The sequence below is a fragment of the Pelodiscus sinensis genome, chromosome 2 (genome assembly GCF_052426305.1).
Source record: "Pelodiscus sinensis isolate ZL-2025 chromosome 2, ASM5242630v1, whole genome shotgun sequence".
Taxonomy (NCBI): domain Eukaryota; kingdom Metazoa; phylum Chordata; order Testudines; family Trionychidae; genus Pelodiscus; species Pelodiscus sinensis.
In genome coordinates, this window is record NC_143053.1 from 180,315,946 (window position 1) to 180,341,034 (window position 25,089).

At 46.3% G+C, this 25,089-nt stretch overlaps 1 long non-coding RNA gene and 1 pseudogene across 1 annotated transcript in view; both read right to left on the minus strand.

Annotated features, from left to right (window-relative positions):
* Positions 1-25,089, minus strand: part of LOC106731514 (uncharacterized) — a 113,814-nt gene that overhangs the window by 43,564 nt on the left and 45,161 nt on the right. The gene's annotated exons all lie outside the window — the stretch shown is intronic.
* On the minus strand, positions 712-19,261 carry LOC149525403 (uncharacterized; annotated as a pseudogene).

Sequence of the window (25,089 nt, forward strand, 5' to 3'; positions counted from 1 at the left end):
ATTTTGTCCTGACCTTTCTTGACAAATTTTTCCCGGTTTGTTTGTTTGTTTTGCTTGGCCCGGGGCTGCCAATTGGTTAGGACCGGCCCTGATTCCGTGGCTCAAGGAATCACACATGGGGAACCTTGACAGCAGCAGGGAGTGTCTTAACAGGCTGAGCTGGTGGAGAATGACTGTGGAGTGTGCCTTTGGCTATTTGAAAGCTGGCAATATCTGCATGGAAAGCTGGACCTGGCCGATGACAAAATTCCTATGCCTATAGCTGCATGCTTCATAATATTTGTGAAGGGAAAGCTGAAAGCTTTATGCAGGACTGGACCACCTCGAGGCTGAGTTTGAGCAATCTGAGATCAGGGCTGTTGGAGGGGCCCAGCGTGGAGCCACAAAGGTCAGGGAAGCCTTGAGGCAGAAATTTGATGCTGCAAAGCAGTAATATTTGTTGCCAGGCACGGGGGTGCAATGGGCACCATGCTAGTGGGGGACTGTGATTGGTCCATATGATGCACTGACTAGAAAAGTGCCTGTTGCTTTGCTGGGCTATGCCTGCTTGCTGTCACGTAATGGAATACAGATTGCTTTTAAACCCAAGAATTTCATTTATTAAAAACAACAAACGTAGGACACACACACACAGCACGACACATCTGCACTTTGTGAGAAAGAAAGGGGAGAAGGCAGGTGTTGAGGCCCTGACCCATTTGCAGAGTTGTGTTATGTCCAGGGATTGTGCTGCCCCAATCCCTGATGTGCTGTGCAGTGAGTGCTGTAGTTTAGCAGGGCTGAACTGCACATGGAGGTGGAGTGCATCGGGCACCTATGAGGGTTTGCAGGGCTGGACGGTGAAGGCACAGGTGTGGAATGCAGCAGGTACTGACTGGGGACAGGATGGTGGATAAAATATATTGTTGGTGACAGGGGATGCATGGAAAACAGTTTGGGGACCGCAGCTGCAGGGAGCGGGAGGCAGCCATGGAGCTGCTCCTTCTGCAGTGTTAGCAGCGCCTGGAGCGCGTCAGCTTGGCGCTCTGTAATGTTTAAGAGCCTTTCCGTGGCTTTGTTCCAGCGTTCAGCATTGTCCTCCCATTCCCTCTTCTCATTGTTCCTCCACTCCTCCAGTTCTTTCTTTTCAGCAGTGGCCTGCAGCATAACCTCATGCAACAGGCCTTCTTTACTTTTCTGGGGCTGCTTCCTGGCGCTCCACTGCTGTTTAGCCGGTGACAGCAAAGAAGGCTTTGGTCCCAAGATTAAATCTGTGAAGTCAAAATGTAGCATTTTAGAGGGAACATGGGTGTCTCAGGGTGAATGCCTGACTCTCAAAATGGTGAGTTAACCACTGGGACAGGGGATTAATTGTTGCATGGCCTTACTGTTGTCTTGGCATGTGTGAATTGGGAAGAGCTAACATTGCAGAGAGGCCCTATGATCAGTAATGTCCACACATCTTCCACAGGCTGTGTTCCTCCTGGAAGAGATCTTGCTGCTGAGAGTAAGCAGGGAAGCAAGGGAGGGTCTTCTGCAAGACTGTGGCTTCCATTCCGGCCCTTACACAGCTTTGCCTGTGTGTGGCAAAGACCCTGCCCCCTTATGCCACAGTGGCATGGGAATCTTACCCTTAATGGGGCAGGGAACAAAGCAACCTTGCCAAGGAACTTGTGGAGGTGGATTGCCCAGTATCTGCATGACACATTCAACTAGATCTGTGAGGCCGATTACCGTGAAGTGAGAGTCCATCAACAATCTGTTCTGCATCTGACTAGCCTTGGGTCAGTAGTAGCACCACCCAGACCCAAGCCTGCTTTCTGCAACCCTCATGCTCCCAACAACTTACTTCGGCACTTCCAGAAATCAAAGCCACTTACCAGGGGCATCCTCTTCTGCTTATACTTCCCCAACCTCTGAGGGCTGCCACTGGCTCGCCTCCTCCAGGTAGAAAATAGATCCTGACTGCATGCATCTATGGATGCCAAATCGTCTTCTGGCACTGGGTCCCCCTCCACATCAACACCCTGCTCCACAATTTCCTCCTTCTAGCTTGTTCCACTTTGGATTGATCCCTGATGCCCCAAAGTATCTATGGTGATCGTTGGAGTGGAGGTGGGGGTCACACTCAAATATGTCACCCAGCTCTTCGTAGAGCCAGCAGGTCATATGCACAGCACCAGAGTGGGAGCTGTGGTAGGCATGTCGCCTTGTAATAAGCATGCAGCTTCTTTAATTTGACCTTGCACTGCAGTGCATCCCGGTCATGGCCCTTTTTTGGTCATGCATCTTGATATCTTCCTGTAGGTATAATAATTCCTATAGCAGTCAAGCAGCTGGGACTGGACAGATTCCTCTCCCCCAAATGCTAATGAGGTCCAGCACCTTGGCATGGCTCCAAATAGAGGAACTCCTGGTGCATGAAGCAGGCATGGTCACCCAGAGAGATGCTCTGAGAGCGCTTCATGTATTGCCGAGAAAACAGGAAAAAGACTTTAAAAATTCCCAAGGAACATAAAGGGTGGATCTGAGGACTGGTCACCTGAGGATAGGGCAGTAGATTTCAAACTTATGACCAAGGAGGCAAAAAGTTTGTGGGACAGATACTGGAGGCCAGTCACAGTGCTATAGAACAACAGAGCATTCACACTGGCACTCCAGTGCTGTATCTAGAGTGCAGCAAGCTCAATGCCTCTCACTGAGGTGATTTACCTAGGCTACATCTTCAACGCTGCCATGATTGATCTTCCGGAGTTCGATTTAGTGAGTCTACTTAAGACTCACTAAATCAAACTCATGGAGTGTCCGTCACTGTGGTCCAGTACTCCTGCACTTGCCAGGAGTAAAGGAAGACACTGGGAACACCACCAAACTCAACCTAAGGTAAGCCAACACCAGCTACGTATTCTACATAGCTGGAGTTGCATACCTTATGCTGAGTTACCGGGTCTAGTACACACCTGGCCCTAGCACGCAACAGCTGTGGAGTTAGTGCACACTAACGTGCCTTGCCAGTGTGGACACCTCAGGAGTTACAGCTCTGGGAACTGATTTACTGCATTATAATTTGCTAGGGTAGACAATACATTAACAACCCTTACGAGGAAGAAGCAAAGTTATCAAATGTTTTGTGACTCTTATGGAGGATAAAACCAAAAGGAATGCAATGGTGGTTGGACAGATTCAAATGAAGCTGATCAATGATTCAAACCATCTGCAGGTAAATGGAGTTTTAGTGTCAGTAATGGTGTCCCTAGCTCTGGTTTGTTAGGGGCTGGAAATGGATGACAGGAGAGGGATCATGTAATGATTACCTGTTGTGTTCCTTCTCTCTGGGGCATCTGGCATTGGTCACTGTTGGGAGATAGGACACTGGGCTGGATGGACCTTTGGTCTGACCCAATATGGCCGTTCTTATGTTCAAAGCTAATCTTGCAAAGATAAAAACATCTCAGAACATGGAGGTGCCTATCAAACCAGACAAAAATGGTTGTGTTGTTAACTACACTATCAGATACCTACTGAATCTTGGCTACCATATATCTTCTACCTAGACTGTTTGAGGGTGTTATATCAGCAAAAGGGTGCTGCAACAAATTGCCCGTGCAACACACTGAGAAAGTGACCAGAAATTAGTTAGCACTTTATTTAGCACTAAATTAGTTAGTTAGTTCACCCACAATTTAGTTAGCATGCTGACCATAGTCTATATTGTACACGGTATTGTGTGAGTGGAGGTTATGTAGAGCCAATGAATCTCAGCCCAATTGTAACAATAGCAAGCCTCTCTCCCCCATCCCCCAGAAACAGGTTTGGACAACCTAAAGGTGAGCCTGGGGCATGCATGTGGGGAGAAGATAATGCCCCTCCCCCCCACACACACCTCCTCCCATGAACCCAGCAGAAGAGCAGTAAGTTAAGGCTTACCCCATCAGTGTTAGTATGTACAGCTACAGACTCCTCCCTTTTGAGGGACCAGAGTCCAGATAGAAGTTGGGGGACCCAGAAGGGAGAAAGCATGCCCAAAAGCCAGCATGTAGGCAAAGGGTTTCCATGAGGATGGTTCTGCCCTCCACAGATTCCCCAGACTTCTAACTCTTGGCTTTCTTTGAGACGCAGCAGAGCTACCCCAAACCCTTGACCAGATAATCTGTAGAAAACTCTGGAAGCTTTGCCTGTCTCCTAAGTCACACTAATGTATACTATAGGAGAGCATATGGCAGTTCAGTAGCAACAATTTGTTTGCATCTGTCATTATAGTGGTGATTATGTTGGGATGGTTTTCATGGACTAAACCGAGAAGAAACCATCACCATTCATCAGCTTGTTACTTCCGGATGCAAATTCTGCCCTCAAAGCTACTACAACAGTAAATTTAAAAGGATGCATTATATAGATTTTGATGCAGCTGCAGTCACTTCATGTTTACTCATAAATTAAGGATTGCAGTGGGATAAGGTGACTAAGATACCCCCTCAAACCCTTTTTTAAGTGATTGCTGAGATCTGAGGTTTTAAGAGTAGGAGAGAGAAACAAGGATATTAATGACTACCCAAAATAACTAATCACAGAACCAGGCCCATTAACACTCTAGCAGCATCCAAAGAGAACAGCATCTTAAAGATGATAAAGTTTCCTCCCTGAGACTGCAATAAGAACACAACTCTTTACTGTGTGTTTCATCCTCATTAGGTTTGTCATGACAATAGATTTATACTGTAATTTTGCTTTTCAAAGAAGAGTCAGAAACACAGTAACTGGTTATAGTTCATTAGAGTTTTGTGTTAAACTTTCAAAGCAAATTATATAGTTTCAAAACATCTTAATAAATAAATTCACTCTTCAATCTCTGTCTATTTCACCAGTTACTGGAGATGCAAGCAATACAGAACAAGAATAGATAATAAACTTCAAACAGACCCTCTGCTATAGTCACTAACTCCTCTTCTAGATGTATTGATACTGCATCAATTCGCTTCCTACCTATGTGACATGCAGCAACCAATGACATAGTCTAATCATTGTACCTGCAATAAAGGTTCTTGTTGTGCATAATGTATCACCATGAGTCTCCAACGAGGTGCCTTAGATTACCAAGACAGCTTCCATTTCTGCATGCTCTATTAGTACTCCAAAGACTTTTAAAGAAAAATCATCCCCTAATAAGGATGAATGAGCATGACTTTAAAGGGTCAAATTTTGGAATATTTGTACAAAACCAAGACACAGCGTAAGACATCAACTGTGCAGCATGCAGATTCCCAGGCAGAATTCATTTCACAGGCACCTCTGAGACTAGTACTGTTGCGGTGTGCTCCACCATTACACACAGGGGAACAAGGGCATTTGATTTTTATATCTGAGTCAGGAGGAGCATTTTTCTCAGGGGATTAAATGAGCACTAATCAGGAAGAATGTTTGGTTATTAAATGCGCCATTAAGTCCTTTAAATATAACGGGATGGGTCATAAATTCCTATTAAATGTAGATAATCCATCACTGTCTCATGCAGGTGCAGGACAAAAATAGTAAGAGATTTGCAGACATCCCTCCTCTGTCTGTGAATCTCCTCTTCCACCTGCTTAACAACAGGTGAGCTGTATTTAATTTTCAGCCACTATTTATTCACTGTGCTGCATCACACAATAAATACAACACACCCTCATAATATTACACTCTGCTACATTTTCTCCATTCAGTGTTCTCTCTGTCCCCATCTTCTATTCTCTAGTCTGTATTTTTTCTTGTTTCCCCCTATTTTTCTAATAACCTCCCACTTCTTTTGCACTGCACCTCTCTCTTTAGCATATTCAGATCTCCCTGTACATTAATGTTTTGCCTCGCCTAGCATTGCTGATCATTACAACTCTGACAGCCATCACTCTTGTAGTTAATTATATATACTGTAATTGTACTATGTATATTGTAAACTCCTTGGGACAAGGACCTCTCTTTGGGCCCGACTCCAAGTCATGTTGACTTCCATCAACTTTGGATTGGGCCCCATGTATTGTATAAAGCATAATGTATCCTCATGACATTGTATAAATAGCAGAGGCATGTTATACCATGTGGCACTGACTCTGATGAAGCATGTTAAAGGGACATTTTCAACCATGCTTTTACAGTATAATTGTATCCCTAATTGTTAACAGCTTCCTGCACAGCACTTGGGAAGTCTGACATGTTTCTTGGGGCTGGGGGATAAGGAGTGGACCTGAGTGGAAGGTAACTAAAAATTATGGCTGGGTTTGGTGAGGACTTTTTAAAAATTTGACTCTATGGCAGTGATTGAACCTCTTAACTGTTGCTTAGCTACATGTAAGTTTCCCTACATAAATGTAATGTTATATTCTTTACATAGAAAATGCTTGATCAGGAACTGGAACTTCTATTTAGGCTGAAACACAGCTCTCCTTTGTCCTGCACTAGGGCCTTGGCAAGCTGAGAAGTTGATTTAAAATAACTAAACAATTTAGAATCCAGATGGCATTCCCTGCCAGATTATAATTGCCATGTCAGCCAGGGATGGGTGAACCTCAAAACGTTTGTAGACTTGATTCAACTCAGCACCCTCCAGTCTGGGTTATTTTTAGTGATGGGCAAACCCAAAAATGTGGATAGTTATCCAGATTCCATTTGAGCGCTCTAAATGCCTTGAGTCTGCAAAACTGGGCTGGAAAAACTTTCAAGAGCAAGGTTTCTTGCAAAATTTCCAGTACCTCCTACTTCTGCTCAGATTAGAAATCTTAGGAGAAGACCCTCTCTCTTTGTACAGTACTGTGGCAATTCTGTATCCAGTCTTGGATGAAAAATACAAAGCCTGACAAGTAAACATGGAAAAGTAACTAGGGAAAAAAGTTAATTAAACGGTTTTGATACATAACATTTTTGGTTCAATTTTGGTTCAAGTCTGGTTAATGATTGAGGTCCACTCTTATTTTGGGATTCAATTTTACTTCTATTGAAGTCAATTGGGGTTTGGTCAGGAATCCGAATAGAAATTAAGTTTTGAACATTCGTATTTATTCATATTTTAAAGATTTGCCTGGATTGTCTCCTATAGACTTGCCTTCTGGTTACCATCATCAATGAAGCCAGAGACTTATTAGGACACCTTGCAGTAAATCCTGACCCCACCTGATTAACTACAGGCTGAGAATACTCTTTTGTCTTGGGCTGAGTTTCCAGGGCATGGCAGATCCCAGGGAATCATCAGATCAGCTGCCCTTTGCAATGTGGTTGTAGAGAAGGATAAGACGGCAGAGAAGAGCTGCTGAATACTCAGCAAAATCTTAAGAAGAATTTCAAAACAAATGATACACTTAAAAAACAACAAATAGTCCAGTTGCTTCTTAAGTTTTTCCTGTTACAGACTAACTCAGCGACCCCTCTGGAGCTTTAAAACAAGTGTTCTCTAGGTCGCATCAGAATAGAGAAGCCTGCGGTGCATTTGCAAAGGGGTAATATCTAGCATGTCATGTATTGAGAGATCTTCGATGATATATAAATTAGGGATGTGAATGGTTAACTGGTAAGCATCACACTTATGTGTGATACTTACCGCTTACAGTTAACTGGAGGGGGCTGGAGCAGCCCCTCCCCCCCCCCCTCCAGCCACTGGTTAAATATTAAATGGGATTTTGCATCCCTAATAAGAATTCACCAGTCTAAGATCTCATTTTCTTCTGAAACCTGAGATATAAGTCCCAAAATCTGAAGAAAACAAACTCTTGGTCTTTTTTCCAAATGATGCACGCTGCCTATCTTTGCGCAGTTATAAGCATACTGCTCTGCAGGTTGAACCTCTCTTAACTATGATTCTCTGGTCCTGCACCATCCCTGATGCGGCAGGACCATGGATGTCCCAGGACCAGAGAGTCCCAGTTGAGGGCTTGTGACTGGGAGCTCTACAGCGGGGCTAGAGCCCAGTAGCAGAGTTGCCCTGTGGTGGCAAAACTGAGAGCCCAGCAGTAGGGCTGCTGCCTAGGTTCTGACATTGCAGGGGGTGGGAGCCAGGAGGCAGCGGGGCTGGAACCCAGCAGCAAAACTGCATGGTGAGACTGGGAGGCAGCAGGGCCATCCAGCAGCACAACCAGGAGCCCGGCAGCCTCACTACTGCCAAACGGCTCAGCTGCCTGGCAGGACTGGCAGGTGGCGCGGCTGCCCCATGGAGCCAGGAGCCTGACCACGGTGTTGCCTGGTGGCAGGGCCAGAAACCCGGAAGGTGGGCTGTTGGCTGGCAGCCCCGCTGTCACCCAGTGGACCTGCCCCGTGAGGCTGGGATGTAGCAGAGAAGCCCTGCTAAGCTGAAGCCCAAGTGGGGCTGTCATCCATCAGAGCAGCTGGACCTCAGAAGGGGGGGGGCCACCCAGTGGGGCTAGGAGTCCAGCAGTGGGGTTGTGCATGCCAGCGACAGAGCTGCCATGGTGGGACTGAGAGCCCTGCGCACGGAGAGGCTGGCAGCAGGGGGAAGTTGGCTGGGAGGCTGGCAGTGAGACAATGGCTGAGGAGCTGGTAACAGAGGGTCCAGAAATGACCTTCTGTGATCTTGGAAAATCCCTCTTCCAGGACCAGTCAGGTCCCAAGGGTGCCAGACCAAGGAGGGCCAAACTGTAGATGTTTTTCTGACTTACATGTTCCAGCATCTGCCTCCTTGTTCCAGCTTCTGTTAGCTCGATCTTGCTATAAGCAGTCTGACATCCAGCTCTTTGGAACAGCACAATTTAGGGATGCAAAATGCATCCTGAGTTCTGCAAAGCTTGGTAGCAAAGTAGTCATTTGCTATCCAGTATAGGAAACACTTCTTAATTCATGTCTAGTGAGCAGTGATGCAGCTTTAATTTGGGCTGCAGCAAGACCAGCAGATGCTGTGCAAGCCCTGTCTGCCTTTTGCTATTTTTCATCCTTGCAGAAGTTTTAGAAATTCCTGCCAGAACACTGTAATAGGCATATGTGAACCACAGCAATGTAGGGATCTGTAAGGCCCACTTGCTGCTTTATACTGTATTTCTGCTTTTCAGTGTGCTACTCAATATGGAGTCACAGTTGATAATATATCTTCAGGCCACTTTGCATCACACTGGTTGGTGCATTAAATTCATGCTAGCTTTAACAGTGGACAATCCCACTTGGAATAAGATAAGAACTAAGCTGAGCTGTCTCCCAAAACCCAGGCTGAACCCTTTGGAGAGTCAACACAGAACTCACATTTTTGCTCTTTCCTTCAGTTTCACATTCTTTTCCTTGCAAGTTTTGGCCTGGGCCAGAGAAAGAAATGCCAAAAAATGTCCCAAGAGATGATTTCTGTAACACAAGGGTTTGATCCTGTGAGATACTGAGCACTTCCAAGGAGTGCTGAGGACCTGCAGCTCCTGTTTGGTGGTGCAGCGGGCCTCCTGCCTACCCTTGCCTTGTGCCATTCCTAGAAGCTGCCAGCATTCCCTCTGGCCCCAGGAGGGGGCAGGTGGCTCTGAACACACCCTTCGCCTGCAGATGCTGCCCCCACAGTTCCCATGGGCATGCAGTGCACAGAGCTTCCCTGATTGCCAGGAGCCAGCAATCACATCTCCGGCCCAGTAGGGGGGAACCAATGCTCAGGATTTCTGGCCTACAGCATGGAGTTTTGCAATGGGCTGGATAAAATTAAGCAAGGGGCCAGATCCAATCTTCAGGCCAAAGGTTCCCCACCCCTGTCCCTGGGTGTCAGTGGTGTCCCAAATTTTCAGGTGCCCTATGCGGCCATGTATGCTCTATATGCCTAAGAATGGCTCTGATTCCACTCAGTGACTGGGGCTTAATATTTTCAGATCTGGGCTCCCGCTGTTTGGTTTCTAAATCCGAAGTATAGGCACCCAAGTTTGAAAAATGTTTCTATTAAATGAAGCCCATCTCTGAAGCTGAGGTTCAACTGATGAAGTCATGTTGCATCCCCATGCTTGGGCAAGCATTCCTAGGCCTGGCTTTAGAGCAAGGTGAGCAAGGTGGTTGCCTTGGGCCCTGCGCTTTAGGGCCTCACACTGCCCAGCGCCCACCCAACCAACTGCTTGCTTGCTACCCTGGTTGGGAGCCACCTGGCCATGTGGCATAGCCAACTACAGCGTGCCACCTTGGAACCTGCAAACTCTTTCACCAGGCCTGAGCATTCCCATTGGGGTCAAGACCCCAAGATAGGGGTACTCACCATAATAAGTATTTGGAGGTTCAGGCTTCTAACTGTTTATAGAGATTTGCCCTTCATGCGATATTAACTCAAGCAAACACATGCTTTAAGCAGCTGCTTACGTGCTTGGAGGAATTCAGGCCCCAGGAAGCTGAGCTCCTAACAGAGGCTCCAAGGCCATTTGAATCCTTTTGCCATTGATTTTTTTTCACATTTAATGTATTATGACACAGGAGATAGCATGTAGAATATTAAAGCATAATTAATGGCCCAGGTAGAAACATTGGTGCATAAGTGAAGAGACAAATGGAACAGCCAGAGTATACATAGGCCTTTTATTTTAAAAGTACAACAATTGCTAGGGGCCTGATTCTACACCACAACATTTTGATAGTGAGCTAAATGTTGACTTTGAGCACAATCCTGAGCAAGAAGCCACATGTAAACTGCCTCAGAAACACCCTTCTGTGATGTATTTCTGCTGCTTCTTCCTGCTGGAGGGGAGCAGTAAAACAGATGATAAATTTCCCACAGAACTGGCTCAGCTGGATTGATCACAGGACAGGTGGAGCAAAGGTTCCGGACAGTCACTGCACCTCCTACCTGCCTGGTCTAGGTGGGGAGTGAGTGCGCACTAAGTACCTAAGGTCCAGGTAGCCTAGTGATACATCTACACAGCAAAAACTGACTTAGAGCAGCAAGCCTCAGAGCCTGGGTCAACTGATTTAGGCTCATAGAGTTCACCCTGTGGAGCTAAAAATAGCAAAGTCGATGTTCTGGCTCTGGCTCGAACCCAGGGTCTAAAACCTGGAGGGGACCAGGCCTTGGGGCTGGGACTTCAGCCAGAACCCAAACATCTACACTGCCAGAACTGTCCCGTCCATAGGATGGTCTGGAACTTCCACCCCAGCCCCCATGGAGCAGCAGCAGGAATTGGGCCCTCCACACTCACCCTGGCAACCGGAGCTGGAGCGACCCAGCAGCACCTGTTTCACTTTGCCACCCATCCCCCAGACTGCTGTGTTCTGCTTCAGTGTGGCAGCGGCAAGTGGAGAGACCAGGCTCCAGTCCCAGTCTCGTGATTGGGAGATGGGTGGCGGGGAAGGGACTTCTGCCAAGGGGTGCAGTGTGGATGGAGCAGAGGGGAATGGCTGCTGGGGGCAGAGCAGAGGTGAAGCTTGGGAAAGGGGTGGGACCTGCAATGGAGGGGTTGCCGCAGGGCCTGCACCCTGCACCCCCATAGGGATGGCTCTGTACACTGCTATTTTTTACCCTCACTGCACAAGTTCCATGAGCCTAAGTCAGTTGACCTGGGCTCTAAGACTCCCTGCCAGGGATGCTGACAGCCTCCACGGGCCCCTAGGCAAGGTGGGGGGGCTGGCTCGGAGCTCTCGGAAGGGGCGGAGCCTCAGGAGAAAGGGTGGGGCAGGGGTAGCCAGCCCTCTGCATTGCCCCCAGTGCAGCATCCCTCCCTCCCCCAGCCCTCAGAGCCACCTTGAGCATGCAGTTCTGGTGGCGACTGAAAGGAGACCCGGGCTCCTGGCCGCTGACAACTGCCCTGCTTGCCCACCTCTCTCCCCAGCAAGCCTGTTCCCTGTTGCTGAGTTTTTTTTACTGGGTAGATGCTCAGAGACGTAAGGAGAGTTCTCGTTCCCTTTTGATCCCTTGCAAGGGAACATTGTCCAAATGACAGTTCAGCTCTTGAGGGAGCAGGAGCAGATTTAATAACTCTGCTGGAATGTTTATGTCTGCTGCTCCAGCCTACATGCTTAATGTTTATGGAACTGAGCCCAAGATTGCTGTGGGAACAGCAATTAAAAGGAGCCTTTCAGGATAAAAACAGTTGCTCCTGTAAGGCAGGTGTGTCTTTGGTTTATTCTCTTAGGTCAGTCGTCTCCTGTACTTCAGTTTTATCAAAACTTCAGCAGAGGGACAGATTCTACTTCTTGTCCCTAACATGTTGTGTGGCCTGCAATTGAGATTAAATGAAGGCTGTTGTCTGGGGTTTCTCCACCAGAGGTCAGCTGCATTCGACATAGATAAACACACAACCAGTGACTTGGTATGCAGCCTGACTTTCTAAGCAGCAAGCAGGTCCACCTGTTGCCCACAATAAAAGGACACTCCTAATCATAAACATTGAATAATTAACTCTACAGCCCCCATGCAGGGCAGTGATCTTCCCATTTCACAATTGGGGGAAAAAGCAGAAAGGTCAAGCAATTTGCCCAAGGTCAAAGAAGGAGTAATGCTCAGTGCTGGGATTAGCCTCAGGAATTTATTGCTCCAGGTCCTATGAGCAGATCACTGATCAGTCTCTCTGGCACTCTAGCAAGTAGAGCTGCTTATGCTCCCAGTAAAATACTAACAAACACTCTGACCTTTTCCAGTTTTATCTGATGAGGCATTTTCTTAAGTACACGTCAGAGAGGAGGGAAGGAAATAGCAGTGCGCTCAGTACTTGTATAAGAGGATTTTCCTTGACCTGTTTGTGGATCTCTTATTTTCTTGCCTATAACAATATTGGACAGAGGATTCAATGATTAGAGGAAGGATTTGCAAACTCAGTTTGCACACAACAATAATAAGGAAGTTGTGTTGGCAGCAGCAGTGTGAGTGGATTTATATAATTTGTAGCATCCCATATGCCTCGGTGGTGAGTATTGATTGCTTACAAAACAAATACTGGAAATAAGCTCTGATTCACTGAAGTAAATTTATGGAAATCTTCTGAAAGGTGATCTGCAAATGTCATTACTTTTGCCCATTTTAATTATTCAGTGGCCCCATGGATTTCCTGATCATCAATGGAGAAAGAGCGCTTCTGCTCCAAAAATACAACTACTTTGTGTGGCAAAGGACAATCTCCTTTAATTCGGCTCGTTTTCAATCTTTTATCCTTTGTGGGCTAGTTGCTAGAGCACAACAGAAGCTGAAACACTTGAGAAGGTTTGATGATTTCATCCAGTAAAAACCAGGGATTCTTGAACTTTTTAACATGAGGAGACCCAACAATGCATGACCAGCTAGCTCTTGGTGGACAAATAGCAAAGGCTCTGAGGACACTCATGGTCCAGAGGCCACAGTTTTGGGAACCACTGCGGTAGAGAGAGGTGGTACTCAGTAGTATCCTAATGGTCCAGAGCTTTTGCCTATAATTGTTGTTTAGTGGCATTCTGGACCAGATGGTGTTTCCCGCCATGGCTTTCATATTTCACTCCCCAAGGCAGGGCATTCCAATAGTCAAGTCAGTTGTGAAAGTGCAGCTCACACCATGTCTATTGAAACCAGGTGCAGTTTCCTGTCCAGGTGCAAGTGGATAACATTTCTGGTGGCTGTTGCTATTTTGTCCGGTATGGTTAGCAAAGAGTTCAGAGAGACACCAAAATTGTGTGCCCTACTGATGGTCCATGATTTGACTCCTCAGCAGCCAGCGATGATAACTTTTCTCATTGGCATCACTTTTTTACTCTTGGGATTCAGCTAGCTGTTCTTCACACATATTCTGCTTTCACACAGACACTGGTATGGCTGGGAGGTGGTTATTTCTGCACTTGATAAGAAGGAAATGTACAGCAGTGCATTATCTGTGTACTAGTAGCACTTGAGACCATGGCATCTCACATTCTGTCCTAGTCATTTTAAATGAATGCTGACTAAAAAGAATAAAAGGACAGAGCTCTGTGGGACTCCATCCATTGAGAGCTCAGGTGGTTGAAGTGCAGCTGCTTATCAAACTGTCTGGGTTTGGTCTGAAAGGGAAGATTGTTGCCATCTCAATGCACTTCCATTTATCGGGATTGATGCCCCAGGGGTTGATTTAGTGGGTCTTGTAAAGACTTGCTAAATCAACTACAGATCACATTCTTGTCGACTCCTGTACTCAACCAGCTCAAAAAACATAAGGCTAGTCGACGGGAGAGTTTCTCCCACTGACCTCCCTCAGCAAGAACATGGCGGAAATTTGAACTAAGGTGTGTCAACTCCAGCTATGCTACTCACATAGCTGGAGTTGCGTAGTTTAATTTGACATTTTCCCCTAGTATAGACCTAGCCTAACACAGCTCAGCAGCAACTTGAGGGTGACTTCTCATGCAGGTTCAACACAAGAAACTGAATCAGGAGCAGAGCATATCTTCATGTAAATCCAACTATCATCAATAATTAGCAAATGCATTACGAAAAACAAATGAATGAGAAATTGCCCAATAAGTCATGGGTCTCAAAATGTTTCATTTAGAAAGAATGGACAGAACATGGTGGCAATCCTATTTTCAGAGCCTTCTGTCTGTGAGCCTGTCTGCAAGAGCCAAAGCGTTTGAGTGTTTTGGTGAGCGCTATCTTTTATAGGACCAACTTCTGTTGGGGAGAGAGACATGCTTTCGAGCCACACAGAATTTTGTTCTATTAAAGACATTACCTCCCCCACCTCATCTCTCTAATATCCTGGGACAGTTGTGAGAATTGTCTTTTAAGGAAATGATTTTTATTGAAATGGCAAACACAGCTTTTGAATCCCTTACTGTGTTCAATAAAAGGTATCTTTCCCTCAGACTGCAGTATCAGGAACATACAATTAATTAATTAATTTTAATTTTTTACCCTGGGAAGGTCAGCTGTGGCACATCATTGTTTTTTCTCCAATCTTGCATCTAATCTGATTATGGCACAAGGCTGTCAAATGACTTGCTGGAGGCCTCACAGTGAATTCTGACTTTATTAGCATTAAAGAAGCTAGTCTCTTTCAGTCTTCTGCTCTAAATACTTGCTCATGTGACCTCTTCATTCACACAGTATTTTCGGACAAGATGGCTATTGTTAAGTAACCGCAAGGCTTGTGTTTCCCTACTGCAGAACAGAACGAGGGGCAGCCATGTCCAAGAAACTAATAGATTAAAAGTCAACATGGTTGGACAAAAGTCAACATGGTTTCTGTAAAGGGAAATCCTGTCTTACTAATCTGTTAGAGTTCTTTGAAGGGGTTAACAAACATGCGGACAAGGGGGATCCAGTAGATATAGTATACTTGGATTTTCAGAAAGCCTTTGACAAGGTCCCTCACCAAAGGCTCTTGTGTAAATTACATGGCCATGGGATAAGAGGGAAGGTCCTTTCTTGGATTGAGAACTGGTTAAAAGACAGGAAACAAAGGGTAGGAATAAATGGTAAATTTTCAGATTGGAGAGGGGTAACTAGTGGTGTCCCTCAAGGGTCAGTCCTGGGACCAATCCTTTTCAACGTATTCATAAATGATCTGGAGAAAGGGGTAAGCAGTGAGGGTATGTCTACACTACAGCGCTAGTTCGAACTAACTTAGTTCGAATTAGTTAATTCGAACTAAGCTAGTTCGAACTAATGCATCTAGAACTAAAAACTAGTTCGAACTAGCGTTTTGCTAGTTCGAACTAGCAAGTCCACATTGAGTGGACTCTGAACAGGGCTTAAGGATGGCCGGAAGCAGTGCCGGCAGGGCATAAAAGGAGGACTTAGAGCATGGAGATGCTGTCTCAGGCTAGCCGAGGGCTGCGCTTAAAGGGTCCCGACCCCCACCCCGGACACACAGTTCTAAGGGGTGCCCCGCTTGCAAAGAAGTTCTGGCTTGGAGTGCCCTGAGTGCCCACACTGGGCACATCACACCACTCGGCCATCAGCCCGGCTGCACTTGCCGCAGGCTGCCATCTGGGGAGAGGGAGTAATTGGGGGGCTGCAGGAGAGCTTCCACCCCCAGAAGCCCGCAGAGCCAGCCCAGTCCTCCCCATCGGGGGCTCGTACCCCATTCCTCCCTCACCTCCTTCCACTTACCCTTCCCTAGCCCCCCTTCTTATTGATGTACAAAATAAAGATAACGTTTCTTCCAACATTGACTCTGTCTTTATTGAAAAAAACTGGGGGAGACTGGGAAAAGGAGGTGGGAGAGGGGAAGAGAAAGGCTGGGAGAGGGGAGGGCAACTAACATGATCAGGGGTTGGGAACAGGTCCCAGATGAAGAAAGGCTACAGAGACTGGGACTGTTCAGCTTAGAAAAGAGGAGACGGAGGGGGGACAGGATAGAGGTCTCTAAAAGCAGGGGTTGGGTGGAGAGGGTGCATTCATAAAAGTTCTTCCTGAGTTCCCATAAAGAAGGACTAGAGGACACCAAAGGAAAGGAATGGGTAGCAGGCTTGAAACTAGTAAGAGAAAGTTGTTCTTCTTGCCAAAGCAAATAGTTAACCTGTGGAACTCCTTGCTGCAGGAGGCTGTGAAGGCTACAACTAGAACAGAGTTTAAAGGGAAGTGAGATCAAGTCATGGAGGTTGGGTCCATGGAGTCCTATTAGCCAGAGGGTAGGAGTGGTGTCCCTGCCCAAGGTTTGTGGAAGGCTGGAGAGGGATGGCACGAGACAAATGGCTTGGTCATTGTCTTCGGTCCATCCCCTCCAGGGTCCCTAGGGTTGGCCGCTGTCGGCAGACAGGCTACTGGGCTAGATGGACCTTTGGTCTGACCCAGTACGGCCATTGTAAGCTCAGGGCTCAGGGTCGGGGGTCTCAGTGGACCCCCTTGATTTTCATGCACACCTGGTCCTGGGTGGCCAGGCTGGCAGCTCTCCTGCCCTAGACGGCCACTTTCCTGTGCCTAGTGCGGAGATCGTGGACGAGGTCCACGATGTCCGCACTAGCCCAGGAAGGTGCCCGCCTCTTGCGGTCCAGGGCAAGCTCCCGGGAGCCGCCAGCCTGGTCCCGGCAAGAGGGGGTGGGCTGGGGGGCATCGGGTGGGTGGCTCTGTGCCGTGCCAGGTGCCGGGTCTGCTAGCTGGGTGCTGGCAGGCTTGCACCTGGCACGGGCACCGTAGCCAGCCCGTGCCCCTTTAAGGGGTCCGGGGCTGGGAGGGGGGCATAGAGTTTCCCTGGTGTTGGCCAGAGTGGCCACCAGGGAAACCTGGGGAGGGCTAGCCTCCCACTAGTTCGAACTAAAGGGCTACACAGCCCTTAGTTCGAACTAGCTAGTTCGAACTAGGCGTTAGTCCTCGTAAAATGAGGTTTACCTAGTTCGAACTAAGCGCTCCGCTAGTTCGATTCAAATTCGAACTAGCGGAGCGCTAGTGTAGCACCTATTAAAGTTAGTTCGAACTAACGTCTGTTAGTTCGAACTTACTTTGTAGTGTAGACATACCCTGAGGTAGTAAAGTTTGCAGATGATACCAAACTGTTTAGGATAGTCAAGACAGAAGCAGACTGTGAGGGACTCCAAGAAGATCTCACCAAACTGAGTGATTGGGCAACAAAATGGCAAATGAAATTTAATGTGTATAAGTGTAAAGTAATGCACATCGGGAAAAATAACCCCAACTATACGTACAGTATGATGGGGGCTAATTTGGCTACGACAAATCAGGAAAGATCTTGGAGTTATTGTGGACAGTTCTCTGAAAACTTCCACACAGTTTGCAGCGGCGGTCAAAAAGGCAAATAGAATGCTAGGAATTATTAGGAAAGGGATAGAAAATGAGACCCAGAATATCTTATTGCCCTTGTATAAAACTATGGTACGCCCACATCTTGAATACTGTGTACAGATGTGGTCTCCTCACCTCAAAAAAGATATTTTGGCCTTGGAAAGGGTTCAGAAAAGGGCAACTAAAATGATTAGGGGTTTGGAATGGGTCCCATATAAGGAGAGGTTAAAGTGACTGGGACTTTTCAGTTTAGAAAAGAGGAGACTGAGGGGGGATATGATAGAGGTATATAAAATCATGAGTGGTGTGGAGAGGGCCGATAAAGAAAAGTTATTTATTAGTTCCCTAAATAGAAGAACTAGAGGACACCAAATGAAATTAATGGGGAGCAGGTTTAAAACGAATAAAAGAAAGTTCTTCTTCACACAGCATGTAGTCAACCTGTGGAACTCCTTGCCAGAGGAGGCTGTGAAGGCTAGGACTATATAATAGAGTTTAAAGAGAAGCTAGATAATTTCATGGAGGTTAGGTCCATAAAAGGCTATTAGCCAGGGGATAAAATGGTGTCCTTGGCCTCTGTCTGTCAGAGGCTGGAGAGGGATGGCAGGAGACAAATCGCTTGATCATTGTCTTCGGTCCATCCTCTCTGGAGCACCTGGTGCTGGCCACTTTCGGTAGACAGGATACTGGGCTAGATGGACCTTTGGTCTGACCCAGTACGGCCGTTCTTATGTTCTTATTTGCATCCAGTGGAATCTATTACTTCAATTCTGGGATCAAATGTTTCCAATGGAAGTGATCAGATGTGAAATACTAGTACTATGCAGCTGCCAATGGAAATGGAACCAGAGAGTCTCCACAGAAGCCTGTTGCTATATCAAGTGAATCCAGTTTTTGACTGGCTAAAATATCAACACACGAATTAGCATTTCCTTCCCCGGCAATTGAAAAAATGTCCTCAGTATTCAGGATGATTCGGATCATATTTTAGATGCAAGCAAATTGCCAACTGATTAGTGTAGCAGTGAATATCCTACCACCAAAAAAGATGCCATGACCTAGGAATTGAAATATGTATTCTCTCTCCCTAAGACAACATGCTGAGGTGACCAATATCTTGAGGAGTGAGATGGTGGGAGAGACCAATTTATGCTACCATTTTAAAAAATCTCCCATGGAGTAACTTTAGCATAGCACGGCCTTGGCATGGCTTCTCTAAGAGGGAGATTAGCTTCTAAAATGGCAACATGTGAGAAAAAGAAAACAAGGCTGATATAACATCTTATTTGATTAAACGTGGGCAATCTTCTTTCAGTAACATGTTTTCTGAGGGAGGTCAAATATGTACCTTCAAGATGGATTCCTAAGTATCCCCTAGATTAGTTATAAAAAGTCACTTTTGGCTGGTGTTCCTGCCATGAGCACTATATTTTCTTTAGCTGATGTATATATAATCAAATAGATAAAGAGCTACATTAGGTAATGAGATGCAGTATGAGCCAGGACCCTGGAATATATATACCTTACTTCAAAGCTAACACCTGTGGCAAGAATGGTAATATTTGTGACCTTTGGGGAAAAGAGGCCCCGTTCTCCATCTGCAACACTGCGCCTCCAGTCAAACTCCATCTTGATTTCTGAATTGCAGGACTGCAGGCTTTTCACAAAGTCATGGCCAGGTGAGCACATGCTGGTCAAGGAACATATGGAACCCTTTGTGGTGGGAATACAGACTCACCCAGGCAATGGCTGAAGAGTATGGTTCCCTCATCCTGGACTGACTGTATGCAGAGAAGCCTGCAGTTACACCAGTTGCAGATGACACAACAAGTGGGGTTTAGCAGTGTATATTGATTCCTGGCCACAACACCTATAGAGCAATAGCAGTGGTGGGGAAATATCAGCTCTATGCTTTCAGAAGATGTCCCTGCTCTGGGGGGAACTTCCCATGGCCAGATAAACCAGCTTTAGGGTCACATCACACTAGAATGTGTAGGCCTGTGATTATCATCTTACTGCCAGGAGTGAAAGTAACTTAAATTTCTTACTGGCACTGTCCTATCGCAGCCTACCCCCCCTTGGTAGGAGTGTGTATAGTCTCAGGAGGCTTTTTTTTTTAAATTACTTTCTAATTTTGCCCCTGACGTGACAGACTAATCCAATAAGGATGACTGAATATATAACTGCTTTGCTCCAGCAAGAGGATCCACCTTTACTGTCTATGGGTAGGTCTACACTTGCTCCCTAGTTCGAACTAGGGATGCAAATGTAGGCGACAGAAATTGCTAATGAAGAGGGGATTTAAATAGCATGATCTTGCTGGCGCGTTACTCTGCTCAACAGCTGTTTCGAAAGTGAAAGTAAGCGCTGGGACGCATTAGTTCAAACCAAAGCCCTTGGTTCAAACTAATGTGACTCCTCATTATATCACGTCAGACTGCAAGTGGACCTATTCCACCTGACAAGAAGTAAAAGCTGAAACCTGAAGAGGATTTGTGATGTAAAATATTGTGAATGCAAAATATATATAAGTAAAGGGTTGGGGTTAGGTTTACAGAGAGCATGTGCAGAGAAAGAGCCACAAAGGGCTGAAAGCCAGGTTTACTCATAGCAAGTATGTGGCTCTGGGAAAGTGGTTCTCAACCCACAGATCACAGATATGTGGCTCACAATGGTAATGTTGTGTCTATTCAACTTGATCATCAACCAGGCATTGTGAATTCAAGCCCTACTGTGAACAGAAAACAGAAATAAAAAGGCATGTTCTTACTGTCCGCCTCTGCTATTTTGTGGAAATGTGATCTGAGTATAGCAGAATATTCAGAAAGCCCTAAAACAATTTTTAAAAGAAATGACACTGTGACGGGGCGGCTGCCACGCCCCGCACGATCACGGCGCCATCCCCGACGTGTTGGGGAAAAGCAGCAGCCCCGCGCCAGCTCCAGCCCTGCGCGGCGTGCTCCGCCGCAGGCAGAGGAGGGGCCGGGGGAGCAAACGGTCAGGGAGCCCCCGGGTGCCCACGGCCCTGGTGAGAGCAGAGTCGTCACGGGGCTGGCGAACCGACGTGGCCAGAGGCGGTGCATTCGCAGATCCAGGGTGGCTCCGACCCGACGCGGACTGGGCGGAGAGGCCCGGGTGGAAAGGAATCAGGAGGGGTGGAAGTAGCCCCCCCCCCCCCCCGGCGCACGAGATGTAGCGGCGGTGGGACGCTTAAGAGGAGCAGCTCCACCAGAATCAAGGAGAGGAGGAGCCGAGGGGCAGTGAGCCCAGGAGGCTGACGGACCCAGAGGCATGAACCTCAGAGCAGAGGCGAGTGGAGGAGACGGAGGGAGACAACCAACGGAGAGCCTCACGGAGGCAGCACGAGCCGTCCCGAAGGGAACCACTGGACAAGTTGGCCACGGCGACTTGGCAGGGGAGGAAGGAAGCGACCCAGGGCAGGGTATTGATCCTGGGGGGTTGGTGTGTTTCGGGGCGGAGCTTTCCCCCCACCCACCAGGCTGGGGCGCCGGTCCCAGTCTTTAGGGCCCTGGGTCGGGGCTCAGAGTGAGGGCAGGCCCGAGCCCCCCTACCTCACCTCACCAATCTGCCGACGCCGCGGCAAAGAGAGACTACTTTAGGAGTGGACCAACCCTGCTGGACTCGGGGCAGGGGGGTGATGGGGAGCACACAACATGGGGTTGAAGGGCTCAGAAAGGAGAGTGGGGCATGGGCCTGTGAGCCCCAGGTGGGGCTCACCCATGCGCCCGGTAGCAACACATGAAAACATTTCCTGGGAGAGGAGGGGAGAGGAAGTTAGGGAGCAGAAGAATATGTGGGGAGGGACTGGGGCTGCAGTGAGGGAAGGGGAATAAATGGGGTTGAGTGATAAGGGGAGGGAGAACAGTTGTGGGCAGAGGAGGAGGAAGAGAAACCTGGAGACTAGACAGGGGAAAAGTAGGATCAGGTCCACTTTGTCAGTCTCATATTCTCCCTTGATCTGGCATCCCCTGGAGGGAAAACCACGGGGGGAGGGGGGGGAATAGCTGGGCTGGGGCCAGGGAACCATACATACCCACAAGAGAGCTATGGGCTATTACTTGGGGGCAATTCTGCAGGAAAACTGTGAGACTCCCTGTAAACAGCTCCTTAATTGCTCTTTAAATAGCAAATTAACAGCTCTTTAAACAGCCCCCTCTTTAAATATCTCTTTAAATATCTCCCCCCTCTTTAACTAGTCCTTGCCAGCTCTATAAATAGGTCCCTGATGATACTTTAAATATCCCCACTGCTGTCTTTTGCCACAACTCCCTCAGCCTTTGCCAGAGCTACACACAGGGCACACCCCCTTACCTTCACTTCTGCTTACTGCTAATGTACTTGAAAAGTGTATGAAGAAAAAAAAGAGAGCTCCAGCTCCTCACAAAATGAAGTTGGTATTTCAAGCTTAGGAAGCACGAGTCACTCTTCAAGCACTTATTTAAGAACAATGTGTGATGTCAGTGTTACCAATCACATCATATCCCCCACACATCACCAGCTGCAACACCCGTGTCACATTGGTGGCTGGAAACAGAAACAAGAATATAGGAACCCAATGGTGTTTTAATGGGAGGGAGGGGTATTAAAAGTACTGGTGGTGTAAAAGCATTAATTTGAATTTGTCATGAAAGACTTGGGACTAGATCCCAACTACTCCACCCTGGGTGTGCAGGAGGGGAGGGGAGGCTAGAGAGAACCCTTTCCCTGTCCTTGTACATGTGCGCGCGCGTGCACACACACACATACACACACACACACACACACACACACACACACACACAGAAAGGGCAGCCATGATGGTGGTGAGTCCATTCTATGGGCTACATGCAGAACTCATGGTGCATCTGTACAGTTAGCATGAAATACCAAAAAAGTGGTTAGCAGCTCAGAAAGTGGTGGCATAAGTGGGAAGAGGAATTTCACTGAGGGCAGTGTAGGGAACTGGCAGAAAAGCTGAGGAGGGCACAGTTCGGGAGGGGGGAAGGGTGTGGCTGGGCTGTGGGTAGCAAGGACCCTTGAAAAGCTGGTCCAAGATGTTATAAAGTGCAACGAATGGTGTAATAATGTCCAACCTGCAAGTCCGGCCTTAGGGCAAGGTGAGCAAGGCAGTTGCCTTGGGCCCCGAGCCCACACGCCCAGCTGCTCCCTTGCTGCCCTGGCTGGAAGCCTCCTGACCACGAAGTGCAGCCAACAACAACATGCCACTTTGGGCCCTGCAAACTCTTTGGCCGGGCCTGCCAACCTGTGTGGCTCTAAGGAAGCATAAAGAACGGTGAAGTACTTGTTTATTGAAACAAGCCCATTCAACGTGGCTTAGATAGCCACTGCATCATAACAAAACCATAAAGGCACATTTCACAAACAAGTAATCAACTGTCAGTGGGCTGGCACCACACTGTGTATTTAAATGTGAAAGTAGTAAGCCGTGTAGAACATAGTATCCATGTACATCTTTACTGAAGCGTTACAGAAGCTGGTCGGTGGCAAACTTGCCAAGTGCATACATTTAGACATACCGTGGAATCTGTGGTTGCTGTCGACGGCTACAATTAAAACCATTAGTGAGCAGGCATGAGGGAGGGGAAAATCAAAACCATATCTCAGACTGCTGATTTACATGACCTCACTGTAGTCACCTGACCCTGCAATCAAACCTGCTATTTTCCTGCCGGCAAACTCCTGACTGACTGAAGGTGGCTACCACTCAGGGAATTGACAACACTGCAGTGAGCTATGTTATAGACAGACAAACAGCAGTAACTCAGAAAAATACAGTGTAATTCCATCCCACCCCCAAAACAATTTAATGTGATCTGGATGATAAGTAATTCTTGTCCAGATGAATGTTGAAAACACTCTCCAATAAGTGTAATTTACTACATTACAGTTTGTCAATACCAAAGCTTTAATAAAAACAAAAGCACTAGTTTCTAGCAAAAAGCAATATACAGTATGTAAGATAAGCACAAGCAACACAGAATAACCTTATTTATGTAGCATTCATTGTGCTTTTGTACCCCCTGTCAAGAGTAACAGAGTATATTAGGGATATCATCTTAACATGAATGAGGAATGGCAAAACATTTTCATTTCTTAGTCCTGGCTAGGAACTCTGCAGTCATGACACATGAACATACTGTCACATCTGTAAAGGTAACAAAATGCATTTTTAATATCTTGGCCTGATTTTCATTTACATTAAGGTGCCTTTAAAATTGGGAGTTTAATGTAAATGAGAATAAGGTCCCGTATGTTTCACTATGATTCTTTATTTAGCCCATTTTGTAACCTAATTCTTTTTAAATAAATTTGCAACAGAGCAATCTTAAATTTTATACTTACAGATTTGCAGTCTGCTGCTCAGCAGCAAACATTCCTTAGGACTATGACATTTTAAAGCATGTGGTACATGTTTTTATTTGCAGATACCAGATAATTCAAGCTTGCCGTTGGCAGACAGCCTCACATTTGGATTGCATTGATATCACTGTGATATACACTGCCATTATGCCATTGCAACAGCACATTGCAATTCAAAGTCCTATATACTGGTGAGTCACAGTATGACATTTTGGTGCCAATTTAAATTGTGCCTGAATTCTATTGCTTGCTTATACATCTCCTCAGACTTACCATACTTTTTCTGTTCCCACAAGTCTAACCCAATGCTGCCATTTTCAGTCTGTAGCATTCATAACAGAGCCACTAGAATCTGTCCATACATTATTTTCCTTGTTTCTATAAGTGTATTCTAGTTTGTTATTATCAAAGTTCTTGTTTAAAAGACACTCCATCATCTTGAAATCTACTCAATTGAAAAATAATTAAAAGTAATTCTATGTATTCTATGTGGGCTGGTATAGCCCACTCCTATCTGAATGTGTGTGATTTCTTTTTAAATATGCTGTCACCTGTGATAAATCTACACAAATAGACAAGGGGAAAAGGACTGACAGTGCTGCCAAGTACACAAAGTAAACAACTGAAGGAACCAAGAAAAATTATGTTTTTTCTTAAACCTGATTTAGTGTTGGATGTCTCAGATGTTATTCGTAACAGCAGCTAGTACAAACTTTTCAGGAAGAGTACCATTTTTGAGTTGATGTTCCTTTAAACATCTTTCCTTGCAAAATAACAAAAACCAGATATGCCGCTAAATTCCTAGTACAACAATATATATCTATAGAAGATGGAACAATGGAATAGATGGAACTCCACTAAAATGTATATCTATGAGTTTCCATTTATGCCATTGTAAATCTGGAGAAATTCCATGATTTTAGTGGAGTCATTCTAAGATGTTCTAAGGAACAAAAATCAAACAATGGCTTATGTTTTATTTTTCATTGATCTTTAGGTTTTGATCTATGTTTTCTTATTTTTTGATGATCTGCTTTAGTTTGATTCATGTAGCTGGAGAAAGAGTTTAGCCACCTTAAAATTTTTTGTTTAGTGAATTCCACTACAATCAATGGAATTTCTTCAGATTTACAATG